General features: G+C 41.5%; 1 protein-coding gene across 2 annotated transcripts in view; it reads right to left on the bottom strand.

The window, feature by feature from the left end:
• The window catches only part of ankrd11 (ankyrin repeat domain 11), a 199,112-nt gene extending 178,519 nt beyond the window's left edge, over window positions 1-20,593 (bottom strand). For both annotated transcript variants that reach the window (XM_041190704.1, XM_041190705.1), the window contains exon 1: window positions 20,430-20,593. The gene's annotated coding sequence lies outside the window, so the exon portion shown is untranslated. The remainder of the gene's footprint in view (window positions 1-20,429) is intronic.
• Between the last annotated feature and the right edge of the window lie 747 nt (window positions 20,594-21,340).

Here is a 21,340-nt window from a genome sequence, read left to right as displayed (position 1 = left end):
TGATACCAGGTGGTCCACCCGGTTTCATTCCTTTTTTGTGACTTTGTAGCAGTTTGTTACAGTTGAGTAGCTTGCTAGGCCATTTCTGAAGGCACTTAAGAATCAGCCACACTGCTGGAGTCAGATATAGGCCAGACTAGGTAAGGACAACAAATTTCCTTCCCTAAAAGGACATTAGTGAGATAGATGGATTTTTAACTAACTTGATTACTTTCTTTCATGATGTAAGAGAGGGTTGACGAGGGTAATGAAGTTAATGTGGTGGGTATTGGTCTTCTGTAAGGCTTTTGATAAAGTGCCACATACAAGCTTGTCAGTTGAGTTAAAGCCCATGGAACAAAAGGGATGGTGGCTACTTAGATATGAAGTCCGCTAAGTGACAGGAAGCAGACAATACTAACTGAAGGATGGTCCTCTTTGACAGCCTTCCATCTAATGAGGGAATGGTTTATACCTTGGTAGTCAACTCAGTGTGGCTCAGAAGACCCATTCTCGCACAGCAGTCTCTGCCACATTTGCTGTGGATAAAGTCAGTGGGGTGAGAAGGTGCAGTACTGACTGGCATGTGTTTTCTCTGGGGCCTGGTATACAAATTTCCACTAACCTTTCTGTGGAAAGAGTGCATCCTGATTTCATCCATCCGATGGAGATGTTGAGCTAGTCATCTGGCCAGTTAGCTTAGTCATCAGTATATGCTGTTATGGCGATGTATTATATGGAATATTAATTTGTCAACAGCTAGACATAACATACATAGATTCTTTTTTCAAAAGGACACTTCTGCTTAATAAACTTTGGCTAAACAAAGAACACCGGCCTATAGCAGCTACTATGTTTCTTTTGCAAAGGGCACAGCTACATTATGGAGAGCCAGTCTTACAGAGCTCTCAGAGACAGTGGCTAAAATAAGACCAGATTGAAATCAGAGAGAGGTCATGTGAAAAAGAGGTAAAATGTATGGGAATTGAACTGAGAGATAAACTGCCACAGGGATAGAAGGGGTAACCCTATCCCTCTTTCTCTGAAAGCTCTATCAAAGCTGAGCTGTTTGAGATTTGAAAACCCACCAGAAGATTTCATTGCTGCAAACCAAGCATTTTTAAAGGAGAAGGATTCCAAATGAACACCACTGTCTCCAAGAGAAAAGAGAATCAACAGCCACAGCTGCTCCAATGAGAAACCCAAGCACTGTAAAAAATAATCCTTCAGCTGCAAACAAGCAGCCAGACATTGAGAGTTTTTTTTTAAAACCTGGCTTTAATCTTTATTTGGCCAAATTTTTAAGATCTGATACGCTGCAGAGTTTTATGTGTTTTTGCATGCTTGAGGGAATTGTGCATGTATTGTTTTTGCATTAGTGAGTAGTTGAACATATTTGTACATTTAAAATCTTTTGTTAATGATTTCTGCACCTTTGCCAGAGTGAGTTTTAGTAATACTTGTTAACTGAAGGAACCTGACTGGCTCATTTCTTACACTGAGCTACACTCAGCTAAGTATATATATTGAATTGGTCACATCATCTTTTTATTTTCAAATTCTGTTATAAGCAACCCAGGAGTGGGACAAAGAGAGGAGTCAGTTCACCCCTCCTGACATGGTTATAGTAGCCTCCTTCTGTGCTGTAACCATTTTATGATTCTATTAAGCTAATGAATCTGGTTACCTGGCTGCTCAAGTCATTTCACTTTGAAAAAAATAATTCCTAAAGCACAAAACAGTTCAGTATGAAAGAGGCTATGTAGAAACGAAAGTGTAATAGGTTTTTCTGAAATCATTTTTTAAAGAAGAGGAGCTGCTCCAGTGAAGCATCTTTACAACCTTTCAGACACAACACTGAACTCAACAATGTTATATCTTAAGCACAGCTCCCACTTCTTTAGGGCAGTTGGTACTGCTAATGATACTGCTTTCACCCCCTTACAGGTCCTCTAGGCCCATCTTTTGCTTCTTTACCTGTCCACCAGCTTTGGCCGTGTTGTCGCTTAATCACTCTCGACTTTCACCCAACTTCTCTTTTGTTCTTTCCTCACCTACAAACCCCTTTCCCCATCTTAGTATCTGCTTAAAAATTGTTACATCTCTAGCTTTCTCCAGTTCTGGCAAAAAGGTCACTGACCTGAAATGTTATCTCTCTTTCTCACTCCACAGATGCTGTCTGAACTGCTGGGTTTTTTAAACATTTTCGAATTTACTGCTGTGACGTACAATCTGTGTACATGATTTAACAGGTTTGGCAAGAGATCCAGCACGAAGAATTAAAGAACATGCTCCAACCCAGCATTAAATTTGCTTTGGCATTGGTAAGGATAGCCAAAGGGTAACGAGCACATTACTTGAAGGATCTATACTGCACAAATTGAATTGTAAGTTCCTTGGCAATTACTGAGGCCTCCTGGAAGGTTATCTGGAAATACATGAACGTATGCTTCCACTGAGATAGTCTGGGCACTCTTTATGAGACATCAAAAAAAGACTTAAAATTGCTGTTTTGAAGGCATCATAAACCCTTTAGAACACAAGGTATCAAAATAATCTGATCATTTTTATAACTTTTGCGCCATTCCAAATTGAAAGCATGGCAGGGAAACTGTACTTCCCACATTCCATCATGTAGTTTTTGTTTAAACTGTGATTAAATTTAAAGTTTGAAATTATACACTGAGTCATTAAACAAACTACTAGATTCAACAACAGAACAGTGATAGTGGGAGTGTGACTTGTGTTATGGACCAGAGAATGCATTCAAACACATGTTCATGGCACTGTGCTCCCACACAGAAAGCTTCTTTGCGCAGGTTTTTCACAAACTGTCTCCAAACATACACCCACTCACAGGCACGTCAGTTTATTTGTTGGCAGATCACTTTTACAAGTGCAAGCTGTGGAACTTCCATTTCAAACCTTAAACCTCCATTTTTAATTTTGTCTCGCTTCCGAAAGTCAGTCTATTATAGCAGAATAAAACAGCAACCTTCATTTAAATCCTCACAGCAGCAAGAAGTCAAAAATAATTTAGTTCTGTAAATGGCAGCAAGGTGATGACGTTCACATATTGTACGTGGCTTGTAACCAGAATTCATTGCTCACAGGTGGCAATGCTTTGTCCCTTACTCAAGCCTGCACATCTGGCTATTCTTGTCCCACCAAACTGCCTCCTCACTAAATCACACCCTGGTCTCTCTCTTATCCTTCCAGTAACTTATCCTCTTTCCGTACCTTACAGAATGTCGACTGTCCTTTAAGATCTTCATTCTTTAATCATTCTTCAATTACATCTAGGAGGTTGTCCAAATTATGACCCCTCAATTAATGCACTGAATGATTCCTTAACTTCTGATTTTAATTACCATTTCAACTCACCTTGCCCCTTTCCTCTGACTTCACTATCCTAATTCCCACAAAACGCTGCCCCTATCTAGCCTCATACATGGCCACACTACTGACCTTGCCACCTCACATAACCACAATATTGCTATAGTTTCTATCGCTAGTATCCTGGAATACCCTCGTATTGCCTTCCAAACGCATTTCCTTCTGCATACAAACTCGGAACTAAAAGATCTTCCTCAAGTCATTTATAACTGCACTTTTAAACTCCCAACTTTGGCCTTCCATTTGCCAACATATTTTACACTTGTATTCCCTCACCTCCACCTTTGAAACCCTTGTTTTGAGAAAAATTTTGATACTATCTCCCATCCCTACCTTTCCCACAATATCAATCTCATCTTCGAATTATATCTGATAAACAACTGGCTGAGCCATCCTTCACTGCGTCTCATTCTGCTCTGCCAAAACCACCCACTACTCTGAAACGAAAACAAAAAATGCTGCAAAAACTCAGGTCTGACAGCACCTACGGAGAGGCAAGTGATAACATTTTGAGTCCATATGACTCTTCTTCAGATCTAAAAATCCACTACTCCAGTCAGTCATCCTAGGAGAGCAAAAACAAGCCCCAGCTTCTTTACGCCACTAGCGACTGTCTCTTTAACCCTTCTCCTGTATCCCCTCCACCCTCGCCTCCAACATTAAGCACAAAGGAGGATTTGGATTTTTCTCTTTTGGGGATCAAGACCAGCTGTATCTGCTGCATCATCCCACTTTCCCTTGCCCTCCAAGCCGAACGTTTTCCTTGTTCTACTCTAATCCACACTGGGATCCTGTATCCTCCTCTGGTTTCTCTCCAAGCTCATCTTGTCCACAAGATCCATCTCTGGCTTCCTTGCTCAATTGCATTAGACTACTGACTGTAGTCTAATTCTGTAGTCAATTCCCACTTGCTCTCCGTGCTCACTGACATAGCTCTTTCTTATGTACTTATCCCTCTCCTTTTTAAAACCATGCAATCATCTCGCAGAAAACTCTAGGTCCCCTGTACTTATAAACTTCCATCCCATCTCAACATCCTTAAGTTAGTGAACATGCCACTTTGTAAATCCATGCTCATCTTTCCCAAACTCCATGGCTGAACCTCCACAATCAGGTGTATTCCCCTGTTACAGCACCCAGATAATGTCAGTGGGAGTCACAGGTGACATCTGTGATAGTAAACATGGTTCATGTGAATGCTCCTTCAATGGCAGTAACAATCTTTGTACCAGCTGATAAAGTGTTGCTCCTATACAGCAGGGACAGATTGGTTGGCACAAAGAACATGACATCAGAGTGCAAAAGTTGAAAATTTGGTGCAAGTAGGAAAGAGTGGGCAGTGTCTAACTAAAATTTAGTTTAACTTATTGAATTTAACTTAGAACATTTTAAAACTGTAGAACAAACAGCAATTTAATCAGCACTCAACAGAAACTGCCCGTCAATGGCAGTTCACAGTCAATCAGCTCTAAATCTAAGTTCTGCAAACCTGCCACATCCAGTAGACAGTAAATGGCAGTGGACAACTGAACAATTGACTGGAGGGGGAGGCACCACAAACATCCCCATTCTTGAAGGCAAAGTCCAGCACATCAGTGCAAAAGGCAACGCTAAAGCATTTGCAACAATCTTCAGCCAGAAGTGCCGAGTGGATGATCCACCTTGTCGTCCTCCTGTGGTCACCAGCGTCACAGGCACCAGTTGTCTTCAATCAATTCAATTCACTCTACATGATATCAAGAAACAGCTGAAGGCAATGCATACTGCAAAGACTATGGGCCCCAACAACATTCAGACAATAATAATGAAGACTTGTGCTCCAGAACTAGCAGCACCCCTGGCCAAGTGTATCTTCAACATTAGAACCTACCTGGCAGTGCGGAAAATTGCTCAGGTATGTCCGGTCCGCAAAAAGCAGGGCAAATCCAAACCAGCCAACTACCACTCCATCAGTCCACCCTCGATCAAAGATATGGGAGGGGTCATCGACAGTGCTATCAAGCGAAATTTACCAATAACTTGTTCACTGACACTCAGTTTGGGTTCCTCCAGAGCCACTCAGCTCCTGACATCATTACAGCCTTGGTTCAAATGTGGACAAAATAACTGAACTCCAGGGGTGAGGTGAGAGTGGCTGCCCTTGACATAAAGTCAGCATTTGACCAAGAGTAGCATCAAGAAATCTGAGCAAAACTGGAGCCAATAGGAATCAGAGGGAAAACTCTCTGCTGGTTGGAGTCATACCTAGCACTGAGGAAGATGGTTGTAATTGGTGGGGGTCAAATATCTCAGTCCGTGATATCGCTGCAGGAGTTCCTCAGGGTAGTGTTTTTTATTTTAAATTTGTTCACAGGATGTGGCAGCACTCGCTAGGCCAACATTTATTGCCCATCCCTAATTTCCCTTCAGAAGGTGATGGCAAGCTACCTTCTTTAACCGCTGCAGCTCATGGTACACGCAGGGTGTTGTTAGGGAGGGGGTTTCTAGGAGTTTGACCTAGCAAAGAATGGTGATATTTTCCCATCAGGATTGAGAGTGGCTTGGAGGGGAACTTCCAGTTGGTGGCGTTTCCTTGTCCTTCTAGGTAGCAGCAGTCATAAGTTTGGAAGGTGCTAAGGAACCTTGGTGAATTTCTGCATTGCATCTTGTTGATCGTACACACTGCTGCCATTGCTCTGATGGTAGAGGGAGTTTGAGGATAGGGTGTCAATGAAGCGGGCTGCTTTGCCCTGGATGGTGTCGAGCTTCTTGAGTGCTGTTGGAGCTGCACTCATCCAGCAAGTGGAGAGTATTCCATAACACTCCTGGCTTGTGCCTTGCAGATGGTGGACAGGCTTTGGGGGTCAGGTGGTGAGTTACTCGCCACAGGATTCCTAGCCTCTGACCTGCTCTTGTAGCCACTGTATTTATATGGCTTGTCCAGTTGTTTCTGGTTAATAGTAACCTCAGGATGTTGATAGCAGGGGATTCAGTGATGGTAATGCCATTGAATGTCAAAGGGCGATCCCTTGTTGGAGGTGGTGATTGCCTGGCACTTGCATGGTGCAAAGGTTACTTGCCACTTGTCAGCCCAACCCTGGATATTGTCCAGGTCTTACTGCATTTGGACATAGACTGCTTCAGTGTCTGAGGAGTCACGAATGGTGAACATGGTGCAATCATCAGCAAGCATCCTCACTTCTGACCTTATGGTGGAAGGAAGGTCATTGATGAAGCAGCTGAAGATGGATGGACCTAGGACCTTACCCTGAGGAACTCTGCAGTGATGTCCTGGAGTGGAGATGACTGACCTCCAACAACCAGAGCCATCTTCCTGTGTGCTTGGTATGACTCCAACCAGCAGAGAGTTTTCCCCCGGTTCCCACTGACTCCAGTTTTGCTGGGGCTCCTTGATGCCACACTCGGTCAAATGCTACCTTGATATCAAGGGCAGTCAATCTCACCTAACCTCTGGAGTTCAGCTCTCTTGTCCATGTTTGAACCAAGACCCAAACATCTTCAGCTGCTTCATCATGACCTCCTCTCCATCATAAGGTCAGAAGTGTGGATTGTTAATAGGAATTAAGTTAAAACCAATACACAGAGCTTTTTTTTTTCTATAGAGTGTTTACTGCCTTTGTTCTGTGTCCCAACTCTCCTCATATACAATCAGTGTCCCAGCTCTCCTCATTTATGTGTGCTCCAAGTATTAAACAATGCTCTTCGCTAGTGTATCCTAACAATACAATTAACATACCATTAACAGAGATGTTCGCTAACTACTGCACAACGTTCAGCACCATTCACAATGACTCAGATTCTGAAGCAGTCCACATTCACATGCAGCAAGACCTGGACATCATTCAGACTTGGATTAAAGCAGCAAGTAGCATTCATGCCACACAAATGCCAGGCAATGACCATCTCCAAAAAGGGAAAATCCAACCATCTCCCCATGACATTCAATGGCATTACCATTGCTGAAAGCCCCACTGTCAACATCATGGGGGTTTCCATTGACCAGAAACTGAACTCAGCCAACCATATTAATATTGTAGCAAGAGGTCGGGAATTCTGCAATGAGTAACTCACCTCCCGACACCCCAAAGCCTGCCCACCATCTACAAGGCACAAGTCAGGAGTGTAATGGAATATTCTCCAATTGCCTAGATGAGTCTAGCTTCAACAACAGTCAAGAAGCTTGATACCATCCATAGCAAAGCAGCCCACTTAATTGGCATCCCATCCACCACCTTCAACATCCACTCCCACCACCACTGACGCACAATGGGAGCAGTGTACACCATCTGAAAGTTGCACTGCAGCAACTCACCAAGGATCCATTGGCAGCACCCTCCAAAGCTACAACCTCTACTACCTAGACGGACAAGGGCAGTAGTAGTATGGGAACACCACCATCTGCAAGTTCTCCTTCTAGCCGTGCAACATCCTGACTTGGAACTATATTGCCGTTCCTTCGCCACATGTACTGCAATGGGTTAAGGCACTGGTTCATCATCATTTTTCTAAATTAGGGATGGGCAATCAATGCTGACCTAGCCAGCAACACACTCACCCGATGAAAGAATGTAAAATAAAGTTGATTGACTAGGTGCCAATAACTGCCAATTCAGCTTCCTGCTCACAACTGTAACTTTGGTGTGGCTGAAAAAGAGTGTACAAAATAGAAAGTATGTGTTGAAGCAGACTGGTTGCCAAAGTGGTACACCATAAAGAGAGAAAAAAAGTTGGGAATTTGGTGCATGTGGGAATTAAGAGGACAGAGGAAAGGAAGTGCTGCTTTCTACCTTCAACATTAGCAGCCATTTGTGTAAGTTGATGCTTTTTTGTCCGGTGTTTTAATGCAAATACGTGTAGAGAAAAAGAAAACATTTAAAAACAAACTAAAAAGGATATAAATATAGGTTAGATATGGCAGAGCAGGACTTTGTGAGCAACAAGAGTGTCCTGAGTTAATGCAGTTGCAGTCATGTCTCAGTGTTGAATCTCTCCAGCTCAAAGTCACTGAGTTAGAACGTGAATTGGAGACACTCCAACACATAAGGGAATGAATGCAGTATCTGGACAGTTTGCTCCATAATTCCGTCACACATCATAGGGAGGTGTAGTTTCAGAAGGGGGTGGTGTGACTGATAGCATAAAGAGGGGAACAAGGAAAGATAGAGAACGAGAATCTGCAAAAAATACTGCTATACAAAAGGTACAGTGTTCTTGCCACTCTGAGGATAAGGTTAAAGATGGTCAGAAGGATAGGCAGAATGCAGACCTTGGCACCTTGCAGAAAGAAGCTGGAGGAGTGGGATGGAAAGCATTATATGGTGGGGATTCACTAATTAGGGGGAACCAGAGAATCCTGAATGAGCAAGAATCCCTCATAGCATGTCACTTGCCTTGTGTCAAGGTGAGGGACATTTTGAATCAGCCTGAAAAGATATTAGATGGATTCAGTCATCATGGTCCTGTTTGGAGAATGCAAGGGGCTAGGAGCCAACTTAAAACAACAGGGCCTCAAGGGTTATAATCTCTTGATTACTATGCAATTCACATGCAAATTAGAGTAGGGATAAACAAATTAGGAAAAATATGTGGCTGAAGGAGCAGTGGCGGAAAAGAGGGATTCCTGGCATCAGTTTGGAGGTAGGAAGGAACCGTACCATTGGGATGAGCTCCACCTGAACTGGGCTGGAACCAGGGTCCAACAGTAAAAAGAATAAACCAGACTGTCACAAATGCTTAAACCAGTAAATAAAAAAGTGGTGGAGAGAAGGCTCAGATAGAAAAAGTAGTATTAATAGTTCAAAAACAACAAAAGCAAAGAGTCAGAAATTGTGCTTTAAACAATACAGGTAAAGAGAAAACTAAAAAATGTTAAAGTGCATAAACCAGAAGAGACAAGTAAGAAACATGCAAGTATAACATGAGAGATGAATAATGGGATACAGTACATGGCACAAATAAGTGTTCCTCATAAACACAGAGTATAAAGACCAAACTTAATTAATTGCACATGCAAATTCAAGTTGGAGAACAAGTTATGGCAGAAATTACTGAGACATAGCGCATGATGGTCAGGACTGGAAACTAAATGCATCAGGTTATAAGGTCCAGAGAAAACAGGGAAAATGGTAGAGTGGACAAGTAGCCTTAGTGATAAAGGATGAAATCACTTCAATGATGAGAAGATAGAACAAACTGTTAAGGCTTTACAGATCGAATTAATAAAAAAATTTAAGATTATAGTGGGAGTTGTGTATAGGCCCCCTAGTAGCAGCTATAAAGTGGTAGCTTACATTAATGCAGAGACTAGACAAGAATGTAGAAAAACAGTGGTTTTAAGGCAGGATTTTAACTTGCATAAAGATTGGGGCAAGCTGGCAAGCACATGTTGGAAAAAGGTAGTGAAATTCTTGAGTGCAATTGATTATGGTAGGTTATGCTTGACAAACCAGATTGATTTTTTTTTGGAAGAGGTGACCGAAGAGCAGAGGGGAATGTCTCTGGACATTATTAATAGACTGTTGGCAATGGTCTGTACTTCTACCTCAACTATCCACCCTATTTATCAATGACTCAGATGATGGGTTAGAAAGCCACATAACCAAAGTTGCCAATGACACGAAGATACTCAGCACTGTAAGCAGTGTAAATGAAAACAAATTATAAAAGAATTGATACAGAGTAGTTTAAATGAATGGGCAAAATGGATTTCAATGCAGACAAATGCGAGGTCATCAACATTGGACCTAAAAAGGATAGAATAGGGGACTTTCTTAATGATAAAAGGCTAAAAGCAGCAAGAGATCCAAAAAGACTTGAGGATCCAGGTGCTAGATATTAATATGTAATGAACAGGCGCAGAAAACAAATCAAAATGGCTGAGGATCGGTGGCCTTGATGAGCATACAAGAAATAGGGGCTGGAGTAGACCACTTAGCCTTTTGAGTCTGCTCCGCCATTCAATAGGTTATCAATAGCTAGAGGACTGGAATACAAGGGAGTAGAAGTCATGCTTCAGCTATACACTGGGTAAGATGGTGGCATTGTGATAATGCCAGCAGATGGGCAACAAATGCTGGTCTTGCTGGTGATATTCACATTCCATGAAATAATAAATAAAAAAAGCCCTGGTTAGATCACACCTGTGTGCAGTTCTCAGCATCAGATCTTAGGAAGGATGTACCTTGGAGGGTGCACAGAATAACTTTAGTAGGATGGACTCCAAGGACCGAATTATGAGGAGAGATTACACAATCCAGGGTTGCAGTCCTTGAAATTTACAAAGCTAAGGGGCGATTTCAAGGTATTAGCAGGAACAGATAGGGTAGATGGAATTTACTTCTACTCGTTGGGGAGTGCAGAACTGGGGACTACCATCTGAAAATTATGGTCGGAACTTTGTACGCAGTGCTGCTTCCTAATTTCATTCAAAGGGTAGAAGAAGAATGGAACTCCCTCAACAAATGGAAACTGATGCTAGGTCAATTGGTAACTTTTAAATCTGAGATTGATAAAGGAAGTACTTTGAATTAGATTGCAGATCAACAATGATCACGTTGAATGGCAGAATAGGTTTGAGAAGTAAGTGGCCTACTTCTGTTCTGGTGTTCCTATGCTCCCACAACCTGTGCACTAAGGTAACACCCACTGGACATGAACACAGAATTCAACGCTGGAACTTCAGTCTCCATTCCCCAGGGCAGTTGAACTCTCTACTTTCCAAGTCAGCAGTGGGATGTTGCTACTACAACATCAAAGGCTCACTGTTAGAGCACTTGGGGTTAGGAAAGAAAATTTGGCCAGTATCCCCATTTTGATTGTTTTCCAATTGTAGTTGTCATGTAACAAATCTGTATCCAGGCCAAATGAGGACTGATTTGGCTGTAACGCCCTCCACGATTGGACAGCTGTTTACTCTAACTGTCAAGGGTCACATGAATAATACCTACTTGGGAAAGATAAAACCAGCTACCACTACCCATGGAGCTGAAGTTCCTTTTATCCCTCCAGCGAACGATGCATCGCCTGAATCAAAGTTTCACAACCACATACAAGGAACATGCCTGGAGAATGGCAGAATTCTCGCCACTGGCCTGAATAGGTACAAATGCAACAGGACTTATGTTCAATGACATAGACAAAGCAATCTGCTCGATTGGCAGATAATTCAGTAGCATAAACAATGACACCACTTCACCACTGATGCATTGTAGCTGCAGTGTGTACTATCTACAGAACCCACTGCAGCAACTCACCAAGGCTCCTTCGGAAACATTGCCAAATCAGTGACTTACGCTATTTGAAAGGGCAGCAGCTGCTTGGCAACACCATCCCCTCCAAGTTCCACTTCGAGTCACACATCATCCTGATCATACAGCACAGAAAGAGGCCAACCAGCCTGACTAATTTCACTGGTGTTTATACTTCACACAAGTTCATCTCACCTCTGCCTTTCAGCATATCCTCCTATTCCTTATATTTCTCTAGAACTCATCTAAGCTATTTGCCTCCCCTGTGGTACTGGGTTTCACAGTCTAGCCACTCTAAGTATAGAAATTGCTTCTCATTTTCTCCTCAGATTAATTGGTATCAATTTTGTATTTACAGCCCTTACTTTTAAATTCTACCACAAATGGAAACATTAATTCCACATCCAACCCTGTCCAAACCATTCCTAATTTTAAAAGACCTTTCAGATATCTCCATGTTTTTTGGTTTCCTTTAAAAGTAAAGTGAATTTGTTTGATATTTCCTAACAGCTGTAATCTCTCAGTTTTGGTAGCATCTATGTAATTGTTTTGCATTTTCTCCAGTGTTTTTTCTATGTTCTTTTTATAGCATAGAGACTACAACTGTGAACAGTACTCCAAGTGCAGTCTGCTCAGGGTCCTTTCCTAGTTTAACATAAAACTATTATTTTGAATTCTTTAGAGCTTTAATTGTTTGGTTGACTGCTATGCTGTTTTTAAATATTGTCCATCTGTATCTCTATCATTCCGCTCTTCCACCTATGCACTTTAGTTTCTAAAAGTCTGTGATGTTTCCATTTTTGCAACCATATTTATCATCTCACATTCAGCTGTGTCAAAGCTTATTTCCTACTTAACTGCCCAGCCTACCAGCTTTCTAATGCCCTCCTTCTATTATGCTGCATTCTTCCTCAGTGTTAGTAATGGCCCAGGTTTAGAATCATCAGCAAATGATGATAATAGTTACTTGTTCCCAGGTCCAAGTCATAATGTAAATTACAAATAACAGTAGTTCTAACACTGATTCCAACAGAACACTGCTTTCTTCCCATCTGAATAGCTACTTTTACCCCTAATTTCTACATTTTCATATGCCCTTTATGAATTCACATGCCCTCTCTCTTGTCATCAGTCTACCATGTGGTACCTTATTGAAAGTCAATTGAAAATACAAGTGTACCATAGCTAGTACATTAACCATGTATAACCTTTCCACTACCTCTTCCGATAATTCTTTGGATTAGTTAGACATGTCCTAGCCTTTCAAAAGCGCAGAGGCCCACAAAACATTTATGGTCAAATTCATATAATTAACTAATTCCACCATCTCATCCACCCCTCCCCTGCCATCACATGTCATTCCACCCTCCCCACCCACCTTTCCACAGCATTGCTCCCATATCATGCCCATCCTTCTCATGCCAGCCCTCATGCCATTCTCATCATCCCACTCCTCCAGTGCCATTCTGTTGCTTCCCATACCTATGATTTCTCCCATGCCACCCACATGCCATGCCATTCTTCCCACGTCATCCTCTTCCCAATCTAGTCCATCCTTTCCATGCTACCCCTCCAATGCGAACAGTGACCCACAAAACACTTGTGGTCAAATCAGTGGCTTTACTGCAAGAGTACTTCTTTAAATATAGGGTTTCTAATAAAGGCTTCATCGGAATCAAGACTTCTCACTCTGGAAAAAGCTACATAAAAGCTGTCCATGTCCAAACACAGGGCAATGAACATAAATACAAATTTTGTCATGAATTGGCCTTGTCACATGCTTATAGTTATAGAATATTAAAGTCTATATGAGAGCAGATTTCACCAAGTTGAAAATGCAGTTTTACAACTAATGGACTCAATATTACTCAAGGAATAAAAACTCAATTTCCCCAAAATTTGCCATTATAATTTCAGGATAAAAGGAAACAGCTTCTTTACAAGTGAACAGGGCTGTTTTAACCCAAGTTGAATACAATTATGCAGCTCTACCTTGAGGCCTTTTCCTGCCTGGTTGATGCTCTGCAACTACAAAGCTGAGAAAATATTTTAAGAGCTTCCATCTCACTAAGAATACTTCAGGCCAATCCACATCCAACAACCTGCTCTAAAAACTCTGCTCACATTTTGACACCTGGGACAATCCACAACATTCTAAAATAATGTTCTAAATAAAACCCCAACATTCTAAACAAAAGTCAATTTGCCCTATCTCCCAATGTTAGTGGATCCTATAAAAAGTTCCAGGATCTGGATTCAGATCTTCACCAAAGATCAATTTCTTCTTTGGACCATTCTCTGTGTATCAAGTTTCATTGAAAACTGCCTATTAGTTGAGATGTACTATTTACAAACAGACAAAATAAACTAACAAAACGGGGGTGAAAACATAGCTCTGCCAATCTTCGGTGGCAGAGATACCTACCATCTTGCTCCATCACAAAATCCTCATTTAACATTCAAGTTTCATTGCAGCTTAAAAAGAGCTCTTTCAAGTCGAAGCTTGAATGGTGGCATGCCCATTGGAGTTAGACTGTGTAGAACTGGAGGGGAAAGACTTATTATATTCTTTACCTACAATCAACACTGATGTATTCTTTTAACTCATCTGACCACTTTTCTATAACTTTTCTTTCAAATCTAGTGAATCTTCATTTTTAGCATAAAGAATAGCTTTTGAATACATCAATGCTTTCACCAAATAGGGTATTAACACAATTTGAATCCTGGAAAATTAATCCCCTGGTACTTCAATTAAATCTCCCAATTTTCCGTCCCTTGAATCTGACCCCAAATTGTACCCCAGCAATCTTCCTTCAATCTTCAAAAGTTCATTGTCAAAAAATAAATTAAGCACAGGGTGGCCAAGGGTGAACGATACTCTCACTGCTTCCTCCCCCAAGGACCAAATACCTTGCTCCAGGTACCTTGTACAAGATGGATCCAAAAAACTGTTATCCTACGTCTGCTCAGTACCAAAATATTGCAATAAAGTTTTGAAATTAATTAACTAGTCATTGCACAGGTGTGCCAGGCACCACCCATCAGAGGCACCCCTTAAACTGACCAATCAAAACAGTCCAGATAGAGAAAAACAGTGCATCATTATCACAGGTTTTCTATCTCTAGACGCTCTTACATCACCGCCTACAGCATAAATTTCAACATCTTTCCTACTGAGGACATACACCATCATTCTTTCAACATCACTGGATCAAAACTCTGGAACTTGCTACCTAATATTATTGTGAGAATACCTTCACCACATAGGTCACAAGATGGCATCAGCAGAGTAAAGGGCAATTAAAAAGAGTAATAAATCCAGTCAGCAATGTCTACATTAAGAAATATTTTTTGAATTTTTGTTCTTCTCTTGAATGAATGTAAAAATGAACATTTGAAGGAATTAAAGGGTAGCATTGAAAGCATTTGTAAAATTGGCCATTCTCAACCACAGCACAGATATGTCACCACCATCTTCATCTCTCGCATGCAAGTGTCCTTGTAGCTGAGGTATGGATGCCCATGTTGTGACCCAGTGGCTAGTTCACTATATAGGTCTTCGAGTAAACTGCTGTCATCCATCTGTTGAATGTAGCCAAGTCAGCGCAGACAACATTGGCTTAGTAAAGAGTGTACGATGATTAAATTAACACTCTCCAGGACCTTTGGGTTGGTGATCTTTTCCTGCCCAGAGATCCCAAGGATATATCTGAGACAGCAAGAGGGAAACTGTTCAGCCTAGCATATCTTTTCCAGATCTCGCTACACACAGGATTGGTAGACACATAATTTGGTTTTCTCGGTCAGATTGCTTTCGTTCCACACACACATTTACTCAGCTTGGACAAAACAACTGCAGTTTTTGCAATGCGTTTTGATTTCAGCATCAAGTGACTGATCACTAGCGATTGTGGAACCTAGTTGTGTAGAGCTAACAACCACCTCCAGTATCACATTGTCAGTGTTGTTAGATGGCAAAATTGCAACATCATGGACCATAACATTTGTCTCCTGATCAAACCAAATTCCAGATGAGAGTTATATCCATTCTCCGCTGAAGGTGTTCCTCAATATGGAATGCTAATGCTGCATCCTCAATGTAGGACAATTATCTGATGAGGTCTTGGTGTACTCATCTTGGATCTTAGGTATGGAAGGCTGAACAGGTTTCCATCAGTTCTGATATGTAAGTAAACACCAAAGGCATATGACGGCAGCAAAGAGAAGAATATGCCAGAGTGTCAGTGCCATAAGATACTGTTTGACCCCACTGTGGATCTCAAAGAGCTCTAACGTTGCCCCATCATAGCTGACCATACCCATCGCGTTATCACAAAAAGAGATCACACTGAGCAGCTTCGGCAGGCAGCTAATTTTCTAGAGCAGCTTGAATAGTCCGCCTCTGCTCACATGGTCAAGTACTTTGGTGAGATCAACAAAGGCCATATGTAATGGTATCCTTTGGCAGCTGCACAAGAAGTGCCATGATCAGACTAAGATCATCATGTCAACTGTAGATAAAGATCATCATGTCAACTGTAGATCTTCCAGTATTGAAACCACACTGGGAATTCATAATAGATGCATTCAGCCAGGATCTGCAGTGTGACAAGGGCAACATAGGTAAATATTTTTCCCATGATGCTCAGCAGGGAGGTGCCTCAATAGTCATTGCTATCACTGTGGTCACCCTTGTTCTTGTACAGGGTCACAATTTTTGCATCATGCTTATGCTGGGGGACTGCCCCCTCCTCTAGCAGAGACATAGAGGTATATGTAGATGCTGATTTCCCATGCTTGATGAGTTCAGGCAGTACAGCATTAGCCCCTCGAGCTTTGCCAATGGCAAACAAGTCAATAGCTTTGCTAAGCTCCTCCACTGTGGATTCGATATCCAGCTCTACCATGCCAGGCAGGCCTTGTGGCCTCAGTGACAAACGTTCTCCCTAGAGCACAACTCAAGGTAGTGTTCCAGCCATCTCTCCAACTGTTTACTGTAGTGGGTGATGATCTCCCCTGCCTTTGTTTTCAATGGAGCCATTTCCTTTGCTCATGCCCCTAGCATTCCATGTCAAAGGACATCTTAATATGTCAAGCAAAGTTAGAGCCAGTAGTCATTGGCACACCACCTAGCAGTCTGTTGGACTTTACTTTGAACAGCTCTTAGTGCATTCAGCATCTTCTTGCTCAGATCTCTTGTAATTAATTAGATGAACCGCTTAGCTTTAATGACAGGTTCCATTACAGTGATGTTAGCCTCAAGCCAGTCAGCATTTTTCCACTCTTGCTTCCCATATGTTGAGAAAGCAGCATTGTAGATGGTATCTCAAAGTATGTTCCATTTCACCTCTACACTCTGTTGGGGGAATGCGGGAGAGCACCTGCCTAATTGAATCGAGGAACTGTTGGTTTTTATCTGGATGGGCAGTACGGCTGACATTGATACAAGGGCCACATTTCTGCTTTGAATGAAAACCTTCAAAGATTGCATCTTAATCCTGGTGCACACCAGGGAGTGATCTGTATCACAGTTAGTGCTGTGTGTTTACACTGCTGTTCAGAGAGTCACGTCTGGTGATGATCAGATCCAGTTAGTGCCACTGCCCTGATCTAAGATGTTTCCTGGATACCTTGTGGCATTGTGTGTTCATCCACTTGCAAAAAATCTGAAGAGAAACTCCTCCAATAAAAGAAATTACCTAAGCCAGAAAAAATCAAACATTAAAAAGGCTCACCACATTGTAAGCATACTGAAAGTGAAATGTGTAAAGAGAAAAAATAAACCAAGGGTTTTTTTGTAGCACAGTGGCTTAGCATATTTAGGTTCCAATGCCTGATGTCACACCTAGAAATCTTTTGCGTGCTAAGGGCATAAATGCATCAGAAGGAGATGGTGCACCAAGTCAGGTCAAGCTTCTCTCATGCTAACATTTAATTTGTATAGACGTTAGCCTTTGACAACTTCAACCTTGGTGAAGATTGTAATCCAAATCGAGTTCACAAACACAATGTGAAAAGACCGTACACTCTCCTGCCTTCAATCTTCCACAAAGTTTATGGGAAACCCTAAACTCTATCTGGACAAACCGTAGCACGTGCAGACATTTGATTAACAAATGGAAAATGAAAACTCTAACTCGAACAGGCCATGGAACATGCAACTGAACACCCAATTCACAAGCACGCAGTAGGCATCACTGTGATACACTGTACTACTCTTGTCGCAATTATCAAGATTAACCACATGAATGTAAAATTTAGTTACTGTTCTACATCTGTATCAGTCATAAGAAATGAGAAAGTTTTACTTATGACTACAAGAAACTACTTGGACATACTTTTAATCACACTTTTACAGCAGCACTGCCAGACGCCAAAAGTCACCCACTCGCCAATAATTGAGTTCACTTATGGGCACAATTAAGTAAAAGGTAAAACATTTAAAAGTAATTTGCACAAATTTACTATGGAGCTGAGAAGGCTACATTTCTATAACATTCCAAATGTCAATAAAAACTTAAACTGGGAGCATGCACAGTCCTCAAAAAAATACAAACCAATGTAATGACTTAATTATAATCGTTTTGAGGATTAAACTTGCCCCCATTTCAAATTTTAGATGAGTTATGTGCCTTCACTTGACACCATTACTGGTAGCTAAATTACTAACAATCCATGTCTAGTGCCAATAATCTATAAAGTTTAATTTTTTGGTGATCAATAATATTTATCTTTCCAAGGTCACTGTATTGCATGTGGGCTAAGTAGACTCTCACTGGCTTACTGCTTTCCTGAAATGTGATCCAATTTCCCAGGCAGCAGATGATTTTGTGACAGATGCAGCCAGCTCCCCAACATGGCTGCCATTTCAGCTGACCCACAGATAGATGAAAGAAAGGGGAAACTGGTTCGCTAAGGAACAGGCAATTTCCTTTATGTTATGCAAATCAATTTTCTCCCCTGCTTTTGAAGATATTAAATCATTGTTAGGGTATAATTCAACAGGCGTTGGTTGCTCTCCAGAGGTTTAGCAAAGTGGTTAATATTCATTTCTCAGCTTCACTAGTATCGGCAGGCAATTTGACTTCAGGACATGTCAGTCAAGCACAATCCAATCCTTGCCAACACCCTCTTCTAGCAAGGGTCCGTAATGTAAACAGTAGTGCCCCTACCACTCCCGGAGATGAGATGAGCCATCTGAGCAGAGACTATGGATCAAATACAAAACATTGACCAATTTGTACTCAGTCCTGCCGGCAAGATATCAGGGAGGCAAACAGGTCATTTTCATAAAGCTCCCCACAATACCATAATGCATAAAGGCATTAATTTATGTACCACTAAGTCATAAGCCTGACTTCCGTGTTCTGCAATCTGTGTTGATTTAGTTGATCTCAGGTGAGTAAACAGCATAAGCGATAACAAAGGTGCTCTTAGTTCGAAGAGGCGGAGAAAAATAGATCAATCCAAAATTCCTACAAACAATTGCAATCCACTGATTTCTTGGCTGCAAAACAAAATGTGGTCATACTGGGAAGGACAGGTATGGATTGATTGTAATGATGGTAATGATTGTTAGTCACTGTCTGCCATGACAAAAGGAAAGGAAAAAATTCAAGATTCAAAAGAAAAGGATTATTTGCAAATCTTGCCTTGAATCACTTGTGTAAAAGCACTGCTTAATATACCAAGGCATAAACAATGGGAAGGCTCCAAGTTATCATGTCTGTAATGAGTTAGGTAAACAAATCCAATATCCCATTCCTGATCATTATCCAATGATTTCTGGAAAGTCAAGTGAAGTCACCTTAAAAACTCAGCTTTAACCTTCAACATTTAGCAATCAGTCTGTTTACACTCATCGTGAAAAAGAAGCACTTAGACCAGTTTTTAGGAGGATCATTCACCTGCAGAACCTAATCAAGCATTACAGAATTTAAGAAAGGGAGAAACATGGGGGGGGAAGAAAAGAGAGCAGATGAGGAAGAAGAAACAGATATTTGTTCCGTTCTACGCTCAAAACTAAAAAAAACCAAGTCACAGAAGCTACATTTCAAATGTTAGCTTGAGAGTTAAATTCTGTACTTCATTATCTTATTTCTGAGGATCTCGAACACAAAGGTCAATTAAAATATCATCCACATTCATTAAATAAAAGCAGTACCCAACTAATCGGAACATAATTTCTCAAACATTCAGAAATTCCTTTTCAAATGCAGCAAAGGCTGTGTTCTTTTCCAATTAGGAAATTATACCATGTAGGCACATTTTCTAATATTTTTGGGAAGTAAACTAGGTAAATTGATGCGCTGTTTGTGTTTCCACATTCGAGCAAATTTAAAGTGACAGCGAATCAACATATTCACAATGAATCGTAATCAGATTAACTGAAGGTAAAATGTCTTCTATAAACTGTCGATGTAAGTTTGCCTCATGTACATTAAAAAAACATTCATTCGTCCCTGACAGAACATAATTCCAGACGAATGAAATCTGGATTTATACCTGAACAACACTGCAGAAACAAAGTACCACAAATAATCGAAAAACGCAATCGATCGCATGTTTCGTGTAGCTGTGAACCGTTTTTGTAAATATCGGCAAACTAGTGAACGCGTAAAAAAAACACCAATCTTTCCTGCTCAGGAAACGTGGCTCAGGACTGTGAGCACAGGAATGCAAACATATACACGTTTCCAACACAGTCTTTGTACTACAACAGTGAATACAAATTATTTCAGGCTCCTATCTCTCTCTCTCTCTCTCCTGCCCTTTCAGTTTGCCGCAGTCCTTCCTTTCACTTACCGCTCCAGTGTGTGTATGTGTGGATAGTGGGGGAGGGGGCCCCACTGTCCTCACGCGAGTCCCAGGCTACCTTCTCCCATTCACGGTCCCACTCCGGGGCCCAGCCGAGTGTTTTCAGCCCTCAATCCACACCGCTCCGATCTTGGCCGCAATTTTTTCCTCTATTTCTCCCCACCACCCCCCCCCCCACCCCCCCCCCCCCAAACCCAAAAAACCACCCACCCTCCCTCCCCCTCCCTTTCAACCTCCTTCGGAACAAATAAAACCGATCATAAGAACAAAGTCAAAGACACGTCCCGCGACTTTGGAGTTTAAGAACAACCGCTTCCTGTCCGGCACAGCCACGAGAAAGGGACGAAAACAAAACGGACACTTTAATTTAAGGAATATAATTTCGAAAACATTAGAAAAAAAACGTTTCCAAACGGCCTTTGACTTTCCGCGGGCCTAACTAAAACAACAGCTCCCATTGGTCCGCGACTGGTCACGCGACAGCCCAACCGACGAACGCTGTAACAAAGCTCCCGATTGGTTCAACCGTCTACCGGAAGTGTTATTGTTTCCTTGCGGAGAAAATTTAACCGATTCTAACCCTATAACTTATTTTAGCTACCTATAAAATACACGATTGTTTTCCAGAGATAAATATGATAAACACCTTCACTTCCGTACGTTGACCTCTGGCCTCACGATCCAGGGTCGGTTAAATCACGTGACTGGGTTGCCCTAGCCCGGTGTTGACGTCATCCTGACCCTCTGATGAGTTTAGTTCTTTGCTTCTGACATGATCGCTTCTGTCCTTAGTATTTGCATAGGGAGGGTTTGCACCAAATTATCGACAGTTTCCGAAACTGCTTTGTTGGGTTAAAGTGAAAGTTTGTCCATAACGTGTACCGATATGAATTGAAGAT

The sequence above is a fragment of the Carcharodon carcharias genome, chromosome 7 (assembly GCF_017639515.1).
Source record: "Carcharodon carcharias isolate sCarCar2 chromosome 7, sCarCar2.pri, whole genome shotgun sequence".
In the NCBI taxonomy this organism is placed as follows: Eukaryota; Metazoa; Chordata; class Chondrichthyes; order Lamniformes; family Lamnidae; genus Carcharodon; species Carcharodon carcharias.
Note: the sequence above shows the minus strand (reverse complement) of the source record. Positions and strands in the feature narration are given on the sequence as shown.